The sequence below is a fragment of the Schistocerca gregaria genome, chromosome 2 (assembly GCF_023897955.1).
Source record: "Schistocerca gregaria isolate iqSchGreg1 chromosome 2, iqSchGreg1.2, whole genome shotgun sequence".
NCBI classification, from domain to species: Eukaryota; Metazoa; Arthropoda; class Insecta; order Orthoptera; family Acrididae; genus Schistocerca; species Schistocerca gregaria.
The window spans coordinates 991,507,979-991,531,189 of NC_064921.1; positions in this window are offsets into that span (position 1 = coordinate 991,507,979).

The window sequence follows — 23,211 nt, forward strand, 5'->3', positions numbered from 1 at the left end:
CCAAATAAAAACACCGATAAACGTCTATAAATTAACAACATCTAAGACCACTATAGACATAGACTGCTACAAATATACAGCAGCCATATACACGCCACTAAATAATGCCTATACCATCTGTATAACAGAGCTTACACTTCGTAATCGTATGACATCGTAGTGTTACAGGCCCTCTGCTGTTCGTTATCTATATTAACGATTTAGGAGACAATCTGGTCAGCCGTCTTCGGTTGCTTACAGATGACGCTGTCGTTTATCGACTAATAGAGTCATCAGAAGATAAAAAAATTGCAAAACGATTTAGAAAAGATATCTGAATGCTGCGAAAATTGACAGTTCACCCTAATTAACGAAAAGTGTGAGGTCATCCACATGAGTGCTAAAAAGAATCCGTTAAACTTTGCTTACACTATAAATCAGTCTAATCTAAATTCAACTAAGTATCTAGAAATTACAATTACGAACAATTTAAATTGGAAAGAACACATAGAAAATGTTGTGGGGAAGGCAAAGGAAAGACTGAGTTTTATTGGCAGAACACTTAGAAAATGTAACAAATCTCCTAAAGAGACTGCCTACACTAAGCTTGTCCGACCTCTTTTGGAGTACTGCTGCGCGGTCTGGGATCCTTGCCAGATAGGATTGACGCAGTACATCGAAAAAGTTCAAAGAAGGGCAGCACGTTTTGTACTATCGCAAAACAGGGAAGAGAATGTGACGGACATTATACAGGATTTGGGATGGAACTTATTAAAAGAAAGGCGTTTTTCGTTGCGGCGGAATCTTCTCATGAAATTTGAATCACCAACTTTCTCCTCCGAATGCGAAAATATGTTGTTGGCGCCGATCTACATATGGAGAAACGGTCATCCTAACAAAATACGGGAAGTCAGAGCTCACACGGAAAAAGGTAGGTCTTCGTTTTTTCCGTGCGCCGTTCGAGAGTGGAGTAATAGAGAAATATTGAGAAGGTGGTTCGATGAACCCTCTGCCAGGTTCTTAAGTGTGATTTGCAGATTATCGATGTAGATGTAGTTCCAAAACTGTCAAAGTACTGTCATAATAAATTAACTGTTAATTTAAAAGTATAGAACGACAAAATACATTTGCTAAAGATGTTGTATATAAGTCGATCCATCTGGACAGTATATACGAAATTAACATAGCCATGCGCAATGTTCTACCAGAACACAAATATGTATATGAAGTAATGTCACCTGCATTAAATCGCATGTCACTCGATAATGGCAATGTTAGCCGAAACTGATCTGTAGTGAAACTGAAAGGAATAAAAACTAATATGAAGCAAGAGCGAGTATGGACACTTCTTATAAATATATACACTCCTGGAAATGGAAAAAGAACACATTGACACCGGTGTGTCAGACCCACCATACTTGCTCCGGACACTGCGAGAGGGCTGTACAAGCAATGATCACACGCACGGCACAGCGGACACACCAGGAACCGCGGTGTTGGCCGTCGAATGGCGCTAGCTGCGCAGCATTTGTGCACCACCGCCGTCAGTGTCAGCCAGTTTGCCGTGGCATACGGAGGTCCATCGCAGTCTTTAACACTGGTAGCATGCCGCGACAGCGTGGACATGAACTGTATGTGCAGTTGACGGACTTTGAGCGAGGGCGTATAGTGGGCATGCGGGAGGCCGGGTGGACGAACCGCCGAATTGCTCAACACGTGGGGCGTGAGGTCTCCACAGTACATCGATGTTGTCGCCAGTGGTCGGCGGAAGGTGCACGTGCCCGTCGACCTGGGACCGGACCGCAGCGACGCACGGATGCACGCCAAGACCGTAGGATCCTACGCAGTGCCGTAGGGGACCGCACCACCACTTCCCAGCAAATTAGGGACACTGTTGCTCCTGGGGTATCAGCGAGGACCATTCGCAACCGTCTCCATGAAGCTGGGCTACGGTCCCGCACACCGTTAGGCCGTCTTCCGCTCACGCCCCAACATCGTGCAGCCCGCCTCCAGTGGTGTCGCGACAGGCGTGAATGGAGGGACGAATGGAGACGTGTCGTCTTCAGCGATGAGAGTCGCTTCTGCCTTGGTGCTAGTGATGGTCATATGCGTGTTTGGCGCCGTGCAGGTGAGCGCCACAATCAGGACTGCATACGACCGAGGCACACAGGGCCAACACCCGGCATCATGGTGTGGGGAGCGATCTCCTACACTGGCCGTACACCTCTGGTGATCGTCGAGGGGACACTGAATAGTGCAGAGTACATCCAAACCGTCATCAAATCCATCGTTCTACCATTCCTAGACCGGCAAGGGAACTTGCTGTTCCAACAGGACAATGCACGTCCGCATGTATCCCGTGCCACCCAACGTGCTCTAGAAGGTGTAAGTCAACTACCCTGGCCAGCAAGATCTCCGGATCTGTCCCCCATTGAGTATGTTTGGGACTGGATGAAGCGTCGTCTCACGCGGTCTGCACGTCTAGCCCGAACGCTGGTCCAACTGAGGCGCCAGGTGTAAATGGCATGGCAAGCCGTTCCACAGGACTACATCCAGCATCTCTACGATCGTCTCCATGGGAGAATAGCAGCCTGCATTGTTGCGAAAGGTGGATATACACTGTACTAGTGCCGACATTGTGCATGCTCTGTTGCCTGTGTCTTTGTGCCTGTGGTTCTGTCAGTGTGATCAAGTGATGTATCTGACCCCAGGAATGTGTCAATAAAGTTTCCCCTTCCTGGGACAATGAATTCACGGTGTTCTTATTTGAATTTCCAGGAGTGTAATTTGTGCTACGCTGCAGGCATTGTGAAACATGACGGTTATTTGGTGGTTTGCTTCCTCTTCTATTGAGAACTGGAGAAATTCGCTAGACGTCTGTTTTCTTCCCAAGTAGTGCTGAGTACAGTTTGCATAACGAGATCTCAGTGAACAGTAAAATGAATGAGACTAACAAACAACATGATCTTTAAGCAGTTTGATGGAAATTCTAGGTAATTCATCATTTTCACCTCAGACCCATAACACATACGCAGTTTACTATTATTATTACCACCCTATGTCCTTACAGAACATACAAATATACATTTATGAGCCAAAACGTGATGACCACTGCCCACCGCAAGTTGGAATGCCGCCTCATGGCGTTTCGGGTACGTGACATGGTAAAGAAAGAATATAAGAGGAGCAGAGACGAAATATTCTAGTGATAGTACGAGTCTCAAACAGGGAACCTTTGCCATTAGCGACTCTGACAAAGATAAGACTGTTATGGCTTGGGAAACAGGATCTCGCTAACAGCGAAGGTGATCGGCTGATGGCGTGCTACTGCTGGAGCATCTATGAGATGCGGTGAAACCACAGGCTGGTGAAAATTTGTTGGACGTCCACTTGTCATCACGGAATGCGGAGGCCGGAGGTTTGACCTCTCTGTAAACCAGGATAGGAGGCGATGTATGCCGTGTCTGAGGAAAGCATAGAATGTTGATGCATGCACAAGTGTTTGGGAGCACCCCGTTCAGCGCAAGGTGTTGGAAATCGGGCTCCGCAACAGACGACCCCTACATGTCCCCATGTTGATCCAATCACATCGCCAATTACGATTGCAGTGGAAACGGTATCATCGAGACTGAACAGTGGATGAAAGGGAACGTGTCGCCTGGTAGGATGAATCAAATTCGTTGTTACATCAGGTCGGTCTGGATACGCCGTTATCCAGGAGAAATAACTGACTACCGTGGGGGGGGGGGGGGGCATTCACCTGAGCTTCCATGGAATCTGTGGCAGTAGTCGAAGGCAATATGACAGCTGTGGACTCTGTGACCATAACTGACAAGGGAACCTCCCCGTCGCACCCACCTCAGATTTAGTTATTTAGTTATAAGTTGGCACAGTGGATCAAGCGAGAAAACAGGAAGAAGTTGTGTGGAACTATGAAAATAAAAGCAAAACATACAAACTGAGTATTCCATTCGCAAGATAGGCAACATCAAGGATAATCTGAGCTCAGGAGCGCCGTGGTCCCGTGGTTAAGGTGAGCAGCTGCGGAACGGAGGTCCTTGGTTCAAGTCTTCCCTTGAGTGAAACATTAAATTTCTTATTTCCAGACAATTATTATCTTTCCGTCCGTCGGTCCGATGGGAGGTAACTGCGCCGTAGTATGGGGACGCAACACCTAAACAAACGAGGTAGAAGAATCTTTTTACCTATCCGCCAAGTGTACAAGTTAGGTGGGTCGACAACATATTCCTGTCATGTGACGCACATGCCGTCAGCAGTGTCGTATAGAATATATCAGACGTGTTTTCCTGTGGAGGAATCGGTTGATCTATGACCTTTCGATTAAGTGTTTTCGGTTCCCATTGGAGAGGCACGCCATTTCGTCTACTAATCGCACGATTTTGCGGTGCGGTCGCAAAACACAGATACTAAACTTATTACAGTGAACAGAGACGTCAATAAACGAACGGACAGATCATAACTTTACGAAAGTAAAGAAAGTGAACTTTTCACTCGAGGGAAGACTTGAACCAAGGACCTCTCGCTCCTCAGCTGATCACGCTAACCACGGGACAACGGCGCTCCTGAGCTCACACTCTCCTTGATGTTGCCTGTATTGCGCATGGACTACTCAGTTTGTATATTTTGCTTATTTTTTCATAGTTCCACACAACTTCTTCCTGTTTTCTCGATTGATCTGTGCTCAGTTTTTCAAGGCCTACCCACTGTGCCAACTTATAACTAAATCCGAGGGGGGGTGCGATGGGGAGGTTCCCTTGTGAGGACTACCTTCTTGTCATCATGCTTGATGTCTTGCCTCATGACTGTGGAGTCTTCCAACAGGATAACTATCTGCATGACGACGCCGGAATTGGGCTATAGTTGTCTGAGAAACATGATAGCGACCTTATGTTGTGTTGCACTCTCTTTAGCCGCTTTTATGTCATCTGGTTCTTTCTGCAGAGCTGTACTATGGGAAGCAAGGAGAGGATGTTGGTTGGTGACCAATATGCTTGTTCTGTAACACAAACTGCAAGCAATTAACAACTGGGTTCTTCATTCATAAACAGAGAGCTACTTAAAGTTCCATATGCTGAGTACAAACTCAATTCGGTATGTTCACTATAAGGTTGTTATGTACTGCCTGTCTCTGTGCTAGACGCTAAGTCTGTGGGTCCGTCTCGGTGAAACACTGGAACTCTACGGCGTACAGACACGAACTAGCTGGCTGACTGACGTAACAGGCTCCAACTAACTGGCTAAACTCGAACCTACTGGGCCTCTGGTCAGCGGCGGCGATCCTAAATACTGGCGGCTGAGAGGGCGTTGGCGGCGTGTTTCCAGCGAGTTTTGTTGTTGGCCTCTATCGATACTCTCGTAGCCTCTATGACGCATGATGTGCTGGCGCCAGCGTACGCCAGCACATGTTGATGTCTTGATCCCCAAATTCTCTTGATCTGAACCCTATGGAACATGTATAGGATGCCGTCAGATACTAGCTCCGCAGCCACAACCCAACTGCCCTCGTGAACTGTGTCAGATACCTCTGGACACGAACCAAGGACTTGGCGAATCCATGCCCACGCAGAACCACTGCCACACTGCATTCCAAATGTGAACCAACACGCAATGAAGCAAGAATTGATAACGTTTCGACTCATCATTTTACTTGTACTATTTAAAGGTTAGCACGCCTCGCAGTAATCTCTGTGCCTTTTAAAACCTCCTTTAAAATCATAGGGAAGTGGTTCTCCACAATACGTCCAGCTGTCTGTTTCTCCGCAGCAGCCACACGCAGCACTTTCGAAACAGTGCCAAGGTGTTGCCATTACGTCGCTTGTCCCGTTCGAATGCGGATGATTTCTTAACATTTGCGACTGGGAAGAAAAAAACCCGCAACCTGCGTCGTTGAGTTGTGACGCTGCGGATGTTCATTACAGCATTATTTCCGCCTCTCGGTGACATCAAATGCTGTGTAATGGAAAGAATAAACGCACATTGAAAGATGTATGCGACTGTCAGACGGAAGTGATGCATGAAACTCACGCCCCCTCCTTAACATAATTAAATGTGACATTATGGAGACGATCCTTAGTGAAGGAGTACCCAGAATAGCGGGCATAGCGCCAAAGAAAGACAGCGTAGAGTGGTTGCAGTTTCAAATGAAAGCCTCTGATTTACAAATATCGGCAAGTTTGTTGTTTTTCTTGACAATAATTTGCAAAATTGATCTGGAACCCTGCTTTACTCCGATAGTTTACCACCAGCAAGGTCAACTTCATGGTTCAGAGTATAATCGAAATGTAACACTACTTTTTTCCTGCTCTTCGAGATTCCGCAGGAGCAACTGTGGAGCCATTTTACCTCCATGTCAGATGTGATAAATGAAATATGTTTCATGCTGATGAGTATTTATGGTCCACCCTAATTTATGAACCCGTCCCTATAGATGAGATGGCGAAGTGTTTAAGATGTATTCCAGAGAAGTAGGGTTCTAAAATACGCGTTCAATCATCTAACTTTAGGATTACCCTTATATCATTTCAGTGGAACGTTGGATGTTTCCTTGGATAAGGTCAACGCCATATTTTTTCCATACCTGTATAAGATAGCAAGTGCTTCGTCTGCGATAACCATACGGTCTACTCTTAAGTGGCTTTTTTTTAATTTTTTGTTGAGGCTGTTATTAAGAAGGAAGTGACACAAAGTTTATAGCATATCACTCACGTTATTCAATAAATACTCTGAGTGAACAGTAAAGAGAAAATGTGCAAAGAGAATTGAAGTTCAGGGAGATGAAGTGAAAGCTTGTGCTTCGCTGCTCATTTTAATATGCCTGATATAGCAGACGACTGAGATGATTATTTCTACATCCACATCTGCATGAATACTCTGCAATTTACACTTACGTGCTTCGCACAGGGTTCATCGGACCACTTTCAGATTATTTCTCTACCTTTCTCCTCTTAAATAGCAGATGGCATAAACGAATAGTTAAATCTTCCCGTGCAAGACCTGAATTCGCTCGTTGTGTTACGATGGTCACTTAGTGAGCGTGGCGGGTTGATCTGTTCTGTTATTCTGTGCAACGGATTAATATGAGATGTACCCTTTACCCTGTGGCTCCTGCAAAATGCAATATCCACCCCCACATTACTACAGAAGCCAGATAGACGCTCCTAACGTTCTAAAGCGAAATGCCTGAAAAACTTTCAGCAATAAATATCTTCTGGAGTCGTCTGCTGTAAGGAAATGACACAAACATTCACAAAATTTCTTACGTAACTAGTGGGATACTTGGGTACTGAAGTAGTGCTAGTTAGTGTAAGAAAAACATGAAACTAAAGAAAATTGTTATTTATTTTGCAAAAATTCTGAGAAATCACAATGGCACTTTTAGTTATGAACTGAACACGTTATTTCCTGGTTCTTTTCGGAATGTGAAGTTACCTCTCAAGGATAGAATTCGCTAATGAAATTTCTATACAAAGTTTAAGACAGTTATTGACTTCGCAAAATGGCTGAGAGCCGCGCCTACTCTACTTGAATAATTATCCGTTAGAATGTTGCTAGGTACGGCCAAGGCTGTCGCGTGTGAAATGCAGTGGTGTACTGTTGTGGAGGAAATATGGAGCTCGCAAGAGCTGTAGCGCACAATACCGTAAGCTGCGATGACTGCTGTCTGCGCCGCTCGCTGCTGACAAATAAGATAACTCTCGTTCTATCTGGATTCACCTTAGCCTATCAAACTCTCCCTATGCCTTTATGAAGTCAAGGACTCCTATTCGCCCCTAGTCTAACTATTGGCGTGGTACACTGGTCAGATAACCAGTCCACCGCGATGCCACTCAAAATTTGCTCGCAGGCGTTTAACTATAACTCTGTCCGTTCACACCGCACAATAAGTGTGGCGGCCAACACAGTGAACAACGCTTAATCGCAAGGACTCAATATAGAGTCGCACTTCGATTCGCTCTCGACAGAGGTGCTCTCCCAGTGAAGTACTGAGGAGAGAATTGTTCCTCGCTCTTTGAGTACACGTGCGAGCGCGCACACTCTCGTTGTGTGTTCTCGGTCCAAGAGCGATAACGGAACGGCCCCTCTCCACGCCAGACGTGAAGGGGTATATCTTTCGGTCTCTTCCATTACTCCTTCAGCTCAAGGTGTCAGAAATATTGTCTGCCAATCAGCATTGCTCTTCTAAAACGGGAGAATGACGTTTCGTTTAAGACGACCAATCCAGAAATCTGTAGTATCGGCGTTTGGCGTTTGCTGTCTCCCTGTGAAAATCTCTGAAACTGCGTGCTATATTGTAAAGAATGCGTAAGCTGGCCGCTCCCACACACTGTAGCGGAATTTGCTTTTAAGCCGAACACAGGGTCGTTCCTCCTTTCCCTTGGGTCAATGCTATCTGCCGCACGGGCTGCCACCAGCCGACATAGATAGACTGAGTCGTCCTCTGAAGGGACCAGCGTCCTGGCGTGCGATTATTGCCTCTCCCAAACTAAAAGCTCCTGTGACCGTTGTGTCTGGAATGTATGTGCGTACGCCAGCCTCGAGTATTTCAATGATGGTGCGCACTTGCGATTTATTAGTTATTTGCATATTGTTTATATGAATTCATACAGCATTGACTTTATCTTATCGAGTTTGGGTTGGAATGAAGCGTCTTGATGTGCGCAATATGATTGTGAGGGCGGAATATGTAAGCAATGAAGGTCAGGAGACCATGCCGTCTTACAACTTCTCCTTATGTAACTGCGAATCAACGAAATGTTTTCTTGTTGGCAAGAGGAAACACTGTTGTGTTAACGATTGCCGTCGCAACTCGTATCATATCTGTGACACTCTCTATACTGCTTCGTGATAGTGAAACAGGAGATGCCCTTTTCTGAATTTTCTTGATGTACTCCGCAATCCTCCCTGGTAAGGATTCCATACTGCGGAGCAGTACTCCAGAAGACGACGGACCAGAGTAGTGTAGGAGGTCTCTTTATCAGATCTTTACGTCTTATAAATGTTACGCCAGTAAAATGCTCTGCTTGGTTTTACTTCCCCACAACGTTTCCTTTATGGTGATTCCTATTTGTGTTGTTCGTAATCGTAGCCCCTAGGTCTTTAATTGAACCGAATATCTTTATATTTATATGTTTTGTCGTCTAACCGAAATTTAACAGATTCTTTTTTATACTCATATGGAGGACCTCGAAAGTATCATTATTTAAATTGCCACTTTTTGTTCGATAGAGGTAACTTGTCTAAATCATCTTGCAACTGGTTTTCATCTGCTGATGACTTTACTAGACAGTAAACTACAGTATCTTCTACAAACAATTCAAGAGAGCTGATCATTTTATCTCCGAAAGCATTCATGTAAATTAGGAATAGCAGAGGGCCTATAATACTTCCTTGGAGATCAGTAGGCATCACTTTGTTTAAGTCGTTGACTCCCCTCAGTTGCTACAAAGTGTAGCCCTTGTCCAAGGCCAACGATGGTGGCCAAGCGGTTCTAGGAACTTCAGTCCGGAACCGAACGACTGCTACGGTCGCAGGTTCGAATCCTGCCTTGGGCATTGATGTGTGTGAGGTCCTTAGGTTAGTTAGGTTTAAGTAGTTCTAAGTTCTAGGGGACTGATGACCTCAGAAGTTAATTCCCATAGTGCTCAGAGCCATTTGAACCTTGTGCAAGGAAATTACGAGTCCAGTCGCAGAACTACAAAAATACTCCAGAGGCACGTAATTAGATTATAAGGCGTTTGTGAGGAATGGTGCAAAAAGCCTTGCGGATATCCATAAATATAGAATCAACTTCAGATCCCATGCCATTGTTGAACGGAATTAATACTCTTTACAAAAGGTTATAAGCTGAATGTATCCAAAAGTAAAACAAAGGTCATTGAATGAAGCCCCGAGCTAGATCAAACAGTGCTGAGAGAGATAGATTAGAAAATAAGACAGTTGAAGCAGTCAGTGAGTTTTGCTATTTGGGCGCAAAAACATCTGACGATGTCTCAACAAGAGTTGTAAGCAGATAACTAATGAGAAGGTAATGAGTCAGACTGGGAAAAAATACATTTGTTGTAAAAATTGACTCAAAAGAAAAAAAATATCAGTTTGTAGAACACCCAGAAGCATCGGAGGATCGTCAGTTTATTAATGGAGGGAACTATGGAGTGGCAGTTATAAGCCGTAACAGCGTTTCACGTCAGCAATTATTAACTTTTTTTAAACATTATGTTTTCTTATCGAAGTACGTCTCCCTTCCTGCTGAAGGGGAACTACGACGCACATGGTACAGTTTATTTTTATTCGACACGAGCTAGTGAAATTTCTGGTTCTTATCCACGCGGTGACTTTCTAAACTCTAACAAAACATGTTCGACTTGGGCAACGTCACATTGTCGATTACATAAACAGGTACAAAATCGGCACCCTAATAGCCAGTTTATCGCGCCGCTCTTGAATTATGACAATGTAACATTCCGCGACGCCCACGGATTACCATACGCGTTACTAAAATGCAAACCGCCGCGTTGAGCAAGCCTCATTTCGCATGCGGACCGGGGCGGCGCCGCTGCGTCACGGCGTGGGAAATGGAACAGCCCGGGCTGCGTCCCGTGGGTGAGCGGGCGAGCAGCCGCGTCTGGCAGAGGGTCGCGGGTCGAATCCCGCCAGCGGCCGCCGTGCTCACGTCTTTCCTCACGTAAATTTCCGAGCGCGGCCGCTCGAGCATAAATCTCGAGGTTGCAAACGAGGTAGTTGTATCCCTTTCACTACGGAGCCTACCAGGCAAATTACGAAATAAGACCAGAAGTTGCTGATCTAGTGTTCTTGAGTTCCTTCTATCATACAAGGTCACCACCGCCAGACGGTATCGAGACACTAGTCAGTAAAGGAACTGAGAATATTGACTGAGCACTGCTGACGCTCTGCAAACTAGTAATTAATCAAATTCACTACCTCTAGATGTTTTCATAAAGTTTTAATTACCACCTCGAAAAAATCAGGCTGCGACCACGAGGTTTTATGATGTTGATATTGTTTCTCTACATACGAAGTGTGTGAGAAAAGTAATGAAACTGTTTTTTATCCACCAAAACTTTTATATAAATTTTATTCAAACAACAATGTTGTCCCCTTCAAAGTAGTTCCCTTGAGCAATTTCAGTCGCTGTTCCTAGTCTTGGTGGCAGCGCTGAAAGGCTTCAACTGGCAGGGCCTTTAGCATGTCAGTCACATTCTTCTCAATGTTCTCCAGAATCCTAAAATGACGTCCTCTTAAGCCAATTTTCAATTCCTGTTCAAATGGCTCTAAGTACATCTGAGGTCATCAGTCCCCTACACACTACTGGCCATTAAAATTGCTACACCAAGAAGAATTGCAGATACTAAACGGGTATTCATTTGACAAATATATTATACTAGAACTGACATGTGATTACATTTTCACGCAATTTGGGTGCATAGATCCTGAGAAATCAGTACCCAGAACGACCACCTCTAGCCGTAATAAAAGGCCTTTATGCGCCTGGGCATTGAGTCAAACAGAGCTTGGATGGCGTGTACAGGTACAGCTGCCCATGCAGCTTCAACACGATACCACAGTTCATCAAGAGTAGCAACTTGCGAAGAGCCAGTTGCTCGACCACCATTGACCAGACGTTTTCAATTGGAGAGAGATCTGAAGAATGTGCTGGCCAGGGGAACAGTAGAACATTTTCTGTATCCAGAAAGGCCCGTGCAGGACCTGCAACATGCGGTCGTGCATTATTCTGCTGAAATGTAGGGTTTCGAAGGGATCGAATGAAGGGTAGAGCCACGTTCCGTAACTCATCTTAAATGTAACGTGCACTGTTCAAAGTGCCGTCAATGGGAACAAGAGGTGACCGAGACGTGTAACCAATGGCACCCCATACCATCACGCCGGGTGATATGTCAGTATGGCGATAACGAATACACGCTTGCAATGTGCGTTCACCGCATTGTCGCCAAACACGTATACGACCATCATGTTCCTATAAACAGAACCTGGATTCACCCGAAGAAATGACGTTTTGCCACTCGTGCACTCAGGTTCGTCGTTGAGTACACCATCGCAGGCGCTACTGTCTGAGATGCAGCGTCCAGGGTAACCGCAGCCATGGTCTCCGAGCTGATAGTCCGTGCTGTTGCAAACGTCGTCGAACTGTTTGTGTAGATGGTTGTTGTCTTGCAAACGTCTCCATCTGTTGACTCAGGGATCGAGAGGTGGCTGCACGATCCGTTACAGTCATGCGGGTAAGATGCCTGTCATCTCGACTGCTAGTGATAGGAGGCCGCTGGGATCTAGCACGGGGTTCCGTATTACCCTCCTGAAACTCATCGATTCCATATTCTGCTAACAGTCATTGGATCTGGACCAACGCGATCAGCAATGTCGCGATACGATAAACCGCAGTCGCGATATGCTACAATCTGACCTTTATCAAAGTCGGAAACGTGATGGTACGTATTTCTCCTCCTTACACGATGCATCACAAGATCGTTTCACCACGCAATGCCGGTCAACTGCTGTTTGTGTATGAGAAATCAGATGGAAACTTTCCTCATGTGAGCACGTTGTAGGTGTCGCCATCGGCACCAACCTTGTGTGAATGCTCTGAAAAGCTACGCATTTGCATATCACAGCATCTTCTTCCTGTCGGTTAAATTTCGCGTCTGTTGCACGTCATCTTCGTGGTGTAGCAATTGTAATGGCCAGTAGTGTACTTACAACTACTTGAACCTAACTAACCTAAGGACATCACACACATCCATGCCCGAGGCAGGATCCGAACCTGCGACCGTACCAGCAGCACGGTTCCCGAATAAAGCGCCTCGAACCGCTCGGCCACAGCGGCCGGCTTTCAATTTCGGGAAAAGAAAAAAGTCGCGAGGAGGGGGCGGGGAGGGGGGGGGGGGTTGTGAAACAAGAAAACAACAGGAATGCCTTTTGAGGTAAAAAATTCCGTGAAGCAAGTGGCTGTGTGACGTGGGGCGTTGTCATGATGGAGCGTCCTCTTTTCTGCTGTACCCGGTCTCATTCGATTCAATCCTTTCCTGATTCTTTCAAGATCTTTGTAAAACACGTGGTTGACAGTTCATCCTGGAGGAACAAATCCCGCAGGAACAGTTTCCCTATGCACGATACTCCTACCGCTAAAAAGCAAGTCAGTATTGGTTTCATCCTTGATTTACCCATTCGAGGTTTTTTCGGTCGAGGAGACATCTCTGTGTGCCACTTTTCTGCTTTGTCTCAGAATCGTAAAAAAAATCACCTTTGATTTCTTGGCTGAACCATTCGTTGTCATTGGTAATCCTCTCAAGGTTAAGATAAACGCTCACATTTCTCCGATTGCCCCTCTGTTCAGTTGTGAGATTTTTCGGCACCCTTTCCGCCCAAACATTTCGCATGTGCAAAAGTTCAGTGAAAAGTTGATGTACGCTGAAAGTGTTTAACGGGTCACCGTCATCCTTACCGCTAAACGTCGGTCACGTACACTTTTTTGAAGTGGAAGGATTCCCTGAATGAGGTTCATTTTCAACTTGTTCTTCGCCTTCCAACCAGTTTGCTAGCAAAAAACGTACACTCGTGATAAGGAACATTACCCTGTTGTTGTTGTTGTTGTGGTCTTCAGTCCTGAGACTGGTTTGATGCAGCTCTACATGCTACCCTATCCTGTGCAAGCTTCTTTATCTCACAGTACTTATGGCAACCCACCTCCTTCTGAATCTGCTTAGTGTAATCATCTCTTGGTCTCCCTCTACGATTTTTACCCTCCACGCTGCCCTCCAATGCTAAATTTGTGATCTCTTGATACCTCAGAACATGTCCTACTAACCGGTCCCTCCTTTTTGTCAAGTTGTGCCACATACTCCTCTTCTCCCCAATTGTATTCAATACTTCATCGTTAGTTATGTTATCTACCCATCTAATATTCAGTATTCTTCTGTAGCATCACATTTCGAAAGCTTCTATTCATTTCTTGTCTAAACTATTTATCGTCCATATTTCACTTCCATACATGGCTATACTCCATACAAATACTTTCAGAAACGACTTTCTGACACATAAATCTATACTCGATGTTAACAAATTTCTCTTCTTCAGAAACGCTTTCCTTGCCCTAGGGGAAGCGAAATGTAGTTGAGGAGGGCTATGCGAGGGGCGTTCAATGAATTCGGAAGTAAAGTTTTCTGTACTGACTTGGCAGCAAGAAATTTTGGTCTTATGTCAAAGCCGAAGGTGCATCAAAACAAAATGTCCAGACACTCTGTGACCAAAATGGTACTGAAACAGAGGATGACAAACTAAAGGCCGAAATACTAAATGACTTTTTCCAAAGCTGTTTTACAGAGGAAGACTGCACTGTAGTTCCTTCTCTAGATTATCGCGCAGATGACAGAATGGTAGATATCGAAATAGATGATAGAGGGATAGAGAAACAATTAAAATCGCTCAAAAGAGGGAAGGCCGTTGGACCTGATGGGATACCAGTTCCCAGGTGGCCGAACGGTTCTAGGCGCTTCAGTCTGGAACCACGCGACCGCAACGGTCGCAGGTTCGAATCCTGCCTCGGGCATGAATGTGTGTGATGTTCTTAGGTTAGTTAGGTCTAAGAAGTTCTAGGTAACTGATGACCTCAGATGTTAAGTCCAAAAGTGCTCTGAGCCATTTGAACCATTTGATACCAGTTCGATTTTACACAGAGTACGCGAAGAATCCCCTTCTTGCAGCGGTGTATCGTAGGTCTCTAGAAGAGCGTAGCATTCCAAAGGATTGGAAAAGGGCACAGGTCATCCCCGTTTTCAAGAAGTGACGTCGAACAGATGTGCAGAACTATAGACCTATATCTCTAACGTCGATCAGTTGTAAGATTTTGGAACACGTATTATGTTCGAATATAATGACTTTTCTGGAGCCTAGTAACCTACTCTGTAGGAATCAGCATGGGGTTCGAAAAAGACGATCATATGAAACCCAGCTCGCGCTATTCGTCCACGAGACTCAGAGGGCCATAGACACGGGTTCACAGGTAGATGCCACGTTTCTTGACTTCCGCAAGGCGTTCGATACAGTTCCCCATAGTCGTTTAATGAACAAAGTAAGAGCGTATGGACTATCAGACCAAGTGTGTGAATGGATTCAAGAGTTCCTAGATAACAGAACGCAGAACGTTATTCTCAATGGAGAGAGGTCTTCCGAAGTAAGAGTGATTTCAGGTGTGCCCACAGGGGAGTGTCGTATTACCTTTGCTATTCACAATATACATAAATGACCCTGTGGATGACACCGGAAGTTCACTGAGGCTTTTTGCGGTTGATGCTGTGGTATATCGAGAGGTTGTAACAATGGAAAATTGTACTGAAATGCAGGAGGATCTGCAACGAATTGACGGTTGGTGCGGGGAATGGCAATTGAATCTCAATGTAGACAAGTGTAATGTGCTGCGAATACATAGAAAGAAAGATCCTTTATCATTTAGCTACAATATAGAAGGTCAGCAACTGGAAGCGGCTAATTCCATAAATTATCTGGGAGTACGCATTAGGAGTAATTTAAGATGCAATGATCATATGAAGCTGATCGTCGGTCAGATGCCAGACTGAGCTTCATTGGATGAATCCTAAGGGAATGCAGTCCGAAAAGAAAGAAAGTTGGTTACAGCACACTTGTTCTACCACTGCTTGAATACTGCTCACCTGTGTGGGATCCGTACCAGATAGGGTTGATAGGAATGATAGAGAAGATCCAAGGGAAAGCAGCGCGTTTCGTTACAGGATCATTTAGTAATCGCGAAAGCTTTACGGAGATGATAGATCAACTCCAGTGGAAGACTCTTCAGGAGAGACGTTCAGTTGCTCGGTACGGGCTTTTGTTGAAGTTTCGAGACATACCTTCACCGAGGATTCAAGCAGTATATTGCTCCCTCCTACGTATATCTCGCGAGGAGACCATGAGGATAAAATCAGAGAGGTTAGAGCCCACACAGAGGCATACCGACAATCCTTCTTTCCACGAACAGTACGAGACTGGAATAGAAGGGAGAACCGATAGAGGTACTCAAGGTACCCTCCGCCACCCACCGTCAGGTGGCTTGTGGAGTATGGATGTAGATGTAGATGCAGGCTGTTTCAGCTTTTCGATGGTCACACTCGCAGATTCCCCACGTTTAACAGAAGACTCGATGGCATAACGTTGCTGCAAAATCCACTGTTTCATTTTTGTAATACCCAACAAAAACACGGTTTCATTGATGGCGCTCTCAAAACTCGGACTGAGCATCTGGAAGTGGAGAAAACGTCCGTTTACACAAGCAGAACAACACAGCGTTTCCAGATCGCTCGCAGTATTGTCAGGCTCATTACTTTTCTCACCCCTCGTATTCATCTTTCAGTGCATCGCATTTTTCCCGTCGATGGAAGACTTGGTGGAAAACTTGGCTGTGGAAGTCTGTATTGTGGCTTTCCAGGAAACGTTTCACCTAGAAAATCATCTCCTTGTCTTTTTTGAAATGTGGTTTCTTGATCAGAGGAAAGAGGAAGAAGTCTGTTGTGGTCATCTCCTCAGAATTTAGGGGCAGGGGGTGGGGGATGAGACAAACTTTGGTAACTCAAAGAAGCAGCAGGTGTGACTGTGTCCTGTGGACAGCTTTTAGCGACGCTTCATCTTGTCAGCCATCTGTAACCTTGCCTGTTCGGTAGTATGATACTGTGCCTGTTTGCCCCTTGTGAGGATAAGTTGCTACCCCCCCCCCCCCACCCCCCACCCACCCACACACACAAAAAAAGAAAAGATACTCAGCCATTTTCGTCTGTGGTGAGTCCACATGTTTCCAGTGTCAGCATTCTTCCTTTGTGTCGGGGTCATAGTAATAAACCCTGAACTCGTGCCTGGTGATTGGGTGACTGCAACATTTGCGGTGCTCTTGATTCTGCCGACTGTCTGAATGTGTGTGAGTAGGCTCGGGGAAGAGAGGACGACGACCTTTGATACGGTCCAAACGTCAAGCAAAATTTTCAGAACTGCTACTGTAAGACGAGAAGATTTTACACCAATACACTGAATATTCTGTAAATTCTTTTCGATTTATATTTATATTAGATCACTGTTTACGATGCACAAATGGATTATTAATCATTTCATTGGCTGATAGTGGCTAGTACACATAGAAACACTGCATCTCTGTGAGTTAATTAGAGCCGAGCACCGAGAGAAACGGCAGTGTGGGTAACACGCTGCTCAGAAGCCGCTATCGGCTGAAGAGGGGCCGGGAATTGTGTTCTGCTGTGGTGGATATTTACTGCCCTCAAAGAGAACGTGTAGGACGAGTATATTTCTATTGTCTATTACCAAAACACAATTTATGAAAGATGTTTATATTTTATCAATAGGATTAAGTTGGAATAATTAATATTTGTTACGTCGGAAATAATTGTGGTAGCAGGGAATGTCTGCACCAAAGTAATGTTGGCAGGAGAGACCGCACATTGTTATAATTTTAAAAAGGGTGGGAGAAACAGCGTATGGATACATTTTAAGAAAAGAGCGGGAAAGACCGCGCATTGATACATTTTGTAATGGTAGCAGGGATTGTCTGCACCAGAAAGCATTGTTGGCAGGAGAGACCGCACTTTAGGTTCGTAGGAAGTCAGTGGTAAGCGAGAAGTGAAGCGAGTCGGTAGCAGGTCTGAAGTGACAGGTTGACAGGAGTTGTGTGCCTGCCAGCCACCAGCTATGATTTACAAGAGATTGTAAACGAATGTACAGAGACATCAGCTAACTATTATCATAAGAGGAACTAATATTATTGAGTAATTTTTTTGTGAAACTCAAGACTACTGAAGGTATGTTTGCGCAATGCTAGTTGTAAGATTATTGTAAAAGGTAAGTCCCATTTGAACGTTTGTAAAATCATTTCATTCAGAATATAATTAATTTTTGGCAGCAATATTCCATTACTGATTATAATCCATCCCAAAAACCATCAACGTAAAACTTCGCAAAATTTTATTGTTTTAAAAAAAACTATGAATTACGTAACGTCAGTCAAATTAATTAAAGGATAACGCCAGCTTTGCTTTTAAAGAATAACATCAGTTTTGGTAATGAATACAGCCTCTTATTATGACAGCCCACCAGCAGCTAATAAAGCATAGTAAAACAGAGTAAGTATATTCATGTCGCAGTTCGATGTACCAGTCAGATGGCGATCCAGTAACAGTAAAAAAGGTAAGGAACAGTTTTGGATTATTGCACATAGCGACTGAGGGCCACGACGACGACACATTCTACACTCCTGGAAATGGAAAAAAGAACACATTGACACCGGAGTGTCAGACCCACCATACTTGCTCCGGACACTGCGAGAGGGCTGTACAAGCAATGATCACACGCACGGCACAGCGGACACACCAGGAACCGCGGTGTTGGCCGTCGAATGGCGCTAGCTGCGCAGCATTTGTGCACCGCCGCCGTCAGTGTCAGCCAGTTTGCCGTGGCATACGGATCTCCATCGCAGTCTTTAACACTGGTAGCATGCCGCGACAGCGTGGACGTGAACCGTATGTGCAGTTGACGGACTTTGAGCGAGGGCGTATAGTGGGCATGCGGGAGGCCGGGTGGACGTACCGCCGAATTGCTCAACACGTGGGGCGTGAGGTCTCCACAGTACATCGATGTTGTCGCCAGTGGTCGGCGGAAGGTGCACGTGCCCGTCGACCTGGGACCGGACCGCAGCGACGCACGGATGCACGCCAAGACCGTAGGATCCTACGCAGTGCCGTAGGGGACCGCACCGCCACTTCCCAGCAAATTAGGGACACTGTTGCTCCTGGGGTATCGGCGAGGACCATTCGCAACCGTCTCCATGTAGCTGGGCCACGGTCCCGCACACCGTTAGGCCGTCTTCCGCTCACTCCCCAACATCGTGCAGCCCGCCTCCAGTGGTGTCGCGACAGGCGTGAATGGAGGGACAAATGGAGACGTGTCGTCTTCAGCGATGAGAGTCGCTTCTGGCTTGGAGCCAATGATGGTCGTATGCGTGTTTGGCGCCGTGCAGGTGAGCGCCACAATCAGGACTGCATACGACCGAGGCACACAGGGCCAACACCCGGCATCATGGTGTGGGGAGCGATCTCCTACACTGGCCGTACACCTCTGGTGATCGTCGAGGGGACACTGAATAGTGCACGGTACATCGAAACCGTCATCGAACCCATCGTTCTACCATTCCTAGACCGGCAAGGGAACTTGCTGTTCCAACAGGACAATTCACGTCCGCATGTATCCCGTGCCACCCAACGTGCTCTAGAAGGTGTAAGTCAACTACCCTGGCCAGCAAGATCTCCGGATCTGTCCCCCATTGAGCATGTTTGGGACTGGATGAAGCGTCGTCTCACGCGGTCTGCACGTCCAGCACGAACGCTGGTCCAACTGAGGCGCCTGGTGGAAATGGCATGGCAAGCCGTTCCACAGGACTACATCCAGCATCTCTACGATCGTCTCCATGGGAGAATAGCAGCCTGCATTGCTGCGAAAGGTAGATATACACTGTACTAGTGCCGACATTGTGCATGCTCTGTTGCCTGTGTCTATGTGCCTGTGGTTCTATCAGTGTGATCATGTGATGTATCTGACCCCAGGAATGCGTCAATAAAGTTTCCCCTTCCTGGGACAATGAATTCACGGTGTTCTTATTTCAATTTCCAGGAGTGTATGTTTCGTCGTAATAATCAGAAAATCGCTTTTAATAAGCAGCAATTAAATTTGTGTGCGAAGATTGAGAAAGAGAATAAATTTCAAAGGGAAGATTTCATTTGTTATTATTAAGCAAGAGATAGAAATCCTAAGGAAAGGTTTCATAGGTTATTGTAGAAGGGAAGGTTGCGTAACAAAAGAGATATAGAGGAGACGGGAAGGTTTCAAACGGAGCAGGGAGGTTGTGGTTTACAACACTGGGAGCCACAGAACCCTGTATCACAAACAATGCAGGGAGAGGTTGCACGTCTGTGAACCGAAAAAAATTTCGGTGCAGCGTAGCTGGCGCAAGAATGTCGGGGGCGGAACAAGGCAAAAAGACATTCCTTTTAGTATAAAGGAATGGGTGGAGGGACAAATGATGATCTCAAGCTGATCTCTGAGGAATCTCCTCACGGGAAGTGCCAGGATATTCTTCCCACCAAAAAGCAGAGAGACATATTTGAGAGGCGGAGAGCTAAGTGTGTAGGAGGGGAAACAGAAACTTCCAGAAAATCTCCTGAAAGGGTATCAGTTTCAGGCGAATGGCTGGGAGATTGATGTAGTAGGCAGTAATGTTTTTGTAATGGCCGCTGGGATTCGTCGACTGAGTGCAGACGTAGACCAGGGGGAGCGAGCATAGGGCATCGAGACACTTCCATGCGGGGGTGGATTGAAGACACTACCCTCCGGAGACTGACTCAGAGACTTCGCTGGCGAGACCCAAAGCGCAGAAACTGGCAAATAGATTTTGAAAAGTGTTGATTTTGCCGCAAGGAATGCATGAAGTCGTTTCTCTGTGAACAGAATTGTTATTCTGTTTACTCGAGTGCCGATTCTTTACCTCTCTGTGGAATCTGACACATACTGAAGTGCTTCTATACAAAAGAATACTCTAACTGAATTTCTGTTCCTAGCTAGTGAGCAAGCGGAAATCTTGCCTCGTGTTCTGTTTTGTATTGAGGTAATTTCAGCCTCTGGAGTTCGCGGACAGCACATTGCTTCTACTGCGTAGGCACCTAATTACGGGTACTACATGTACATCATCTGCACAGCAGCCAACGCCCCAACAAGCAGATCATCGATGCAGTGTAACTGCTGCCTGTACTTCAATTCAGCGGATAGGGAAGCACCACAGTAAATGTGCTGAGTTCCATTTGCTTAAAAAAAGTCAAACATACGTTCTGATATTGTGTACCCCATATTTGCACTCTATGCGTTTTTTGAGAATACATAATTTACGGTATCCAAGTTGTGATTCATTGTAGTAGCATCCAGATAGGAATAACTGCTTTCATTTGCTAAACTGAAATGTAGTAAAACCATAACACGATACTTCGTTTCATGGACATCCTTAAGTGTAGGCTGTCAACGGCAGGATCATCTTAATCAATTGTAGGCGTGAAAATTCCATTGCGAAGACAATGTTAGGCAACCAAATATACACATGCTATATGTTTAGTTCTACTTTTTTCCACTATCACTTCCACTGTGTAAACCGGTCTTCGCACAGAGATGGCCTACCACTTTGTTCATCATCATTGAGACCTATTTGATCGCAATGGAAGCGTCTGCACCACTTGACCACAGTGGTGTATGATTTAGCGTTATTGTCGTATACCTCCATCAACTCAGCATGGATTGTTACAGCGGTTGTGTATGATTAAGCGTTATTTTGCTATACTTCCATCAACTCAGCATGGATTGTTACAGCGGTGTCTCCCTGCAAATGTAGAAAACGATTATTAGCGTGCTTCTCTACGTAACCAATTAGCTGCACCATTTTGTTTAATACGCTAGCGATGTGATTCGGAACTCTGGCGGGGGTGGGGGGGGGGAGGGGGGTTCAGCGTGTACATGGATTAGAGACGTGTAACTACAAATCAGCTTATTATTTCGATATGATAAATCGAATTTTATGACGTGCTCTGGTATTAACATTGCGTAATTATTCCAGATGTGACTCGTTGGCCAGATGGATAACAGTCATGCTAAAAATCCAAAGCCTCGAGTTTCAATTGTGGGTCAGTTGTAGCACATTTCTATCAGTTATCGCTTCTTTCACCATTGAAAATTATTTGTATGTGTGAAAAATGCGAAGATGCTTCGTGATTCAGGATTCGCGGTAAAGTGTGGTTCCCATCATACACTGAGGCGACAAAAATGTTGGGATAGCAATATGGCGGAAGAATTGGGCACACAAGTGCATTGACGACGCTGCCATTGGTACTCAAGTGATTCACGTGAAATAGTTTCTGACGTGTTTATGGCCAAACGACGAGAATTAACAGACTTTGAAAGCGAAATGGTAGATGAAGCTAGACGCATGGGATATGTCACTTCCGAAATCGTTAGGGGAAGTTAGTATTCTCAGACACACAGTACCAAGAGTATGTCGCGAATACCAAATTTCAGACATTACCTTTCACCATGGAGAACACAGTGGCCGACAGCTGTCACTTAACGGTCGAGAGCAGCGGTGCTTGTGTAGAGTGGTCAGTGCTAATAGACAAGCAACTCTGATTGAAATAACCGCAGAAATCAGTGTGGGACGTACGGCGAACGTATCCGTTAGGCTCAAATGGCTCTGAGCACTATGGGACTCAACTGCTGTGGTCATTAGTCCCCTAGAACTTAGAACTACTTAAACCTAGCTAACCTAAGGACATCACACACATCCATGCCCGAGGCAGGATTCGAACCTGCGACCGTAGTAGTCGCACGGTTCCGGTCTGCGCGCCTAGAACCGCGAGACCAGCGCGGCCGGCTATCCGTTAGGACGGTGGGCGAAATTTGGCGTTAATGGACTATGACAGCAGACGACGGACGCTACTACCTTCGCTATCAGCACTACGTCGCCTCCAGCAGCTATCCTGGGCTCGTGACCATATCGGTTGGATCCTACATGACTGGAAAAGCGTCGCGTGGTTGGATTAGTTCCGATTTCAGTTAGTAATTGCTGATGTTAGGGTTCACGTGTGGCGCAGACCCCACGAAGCCACAGACCCAGATTGTCAACAAGGCACTGTGCAAGGTGGTGGTACGGGTCCTCTGATCCAACTCAACCGATCGTTGACTGAAAATGGTTATGTTCGGTTACTTGGAGACCGTTTGCAGCCGTTCGTGGACCTCATGTTTCCAAAAACGATGGAATGTTTATGAACGACACTGTGCCATATCACTGGGCCACAACTGTTCGCGACTGGTTTGAAGAACATCTTGGACAATTCGAGTGAGTGATTTGGACATCCAGATCGCCGATATGAGTCCCATCGAACATTTATTGGGCATAATCGAGAGATCAGTTCGTGCAAAAAATCCTGCACCGGCAACACTTTCGTAGTTGTGGACGGGACGGCAATAGAGGCAGAGGCTCATCATTTCTGCAGGGAGCTTCGAACGACTTGTTGAGTCCATGTCACTTCGAGTTGCTGCACTAAGCCGGACTAAAGGAGGTATGACTCGATCTTAGGACGT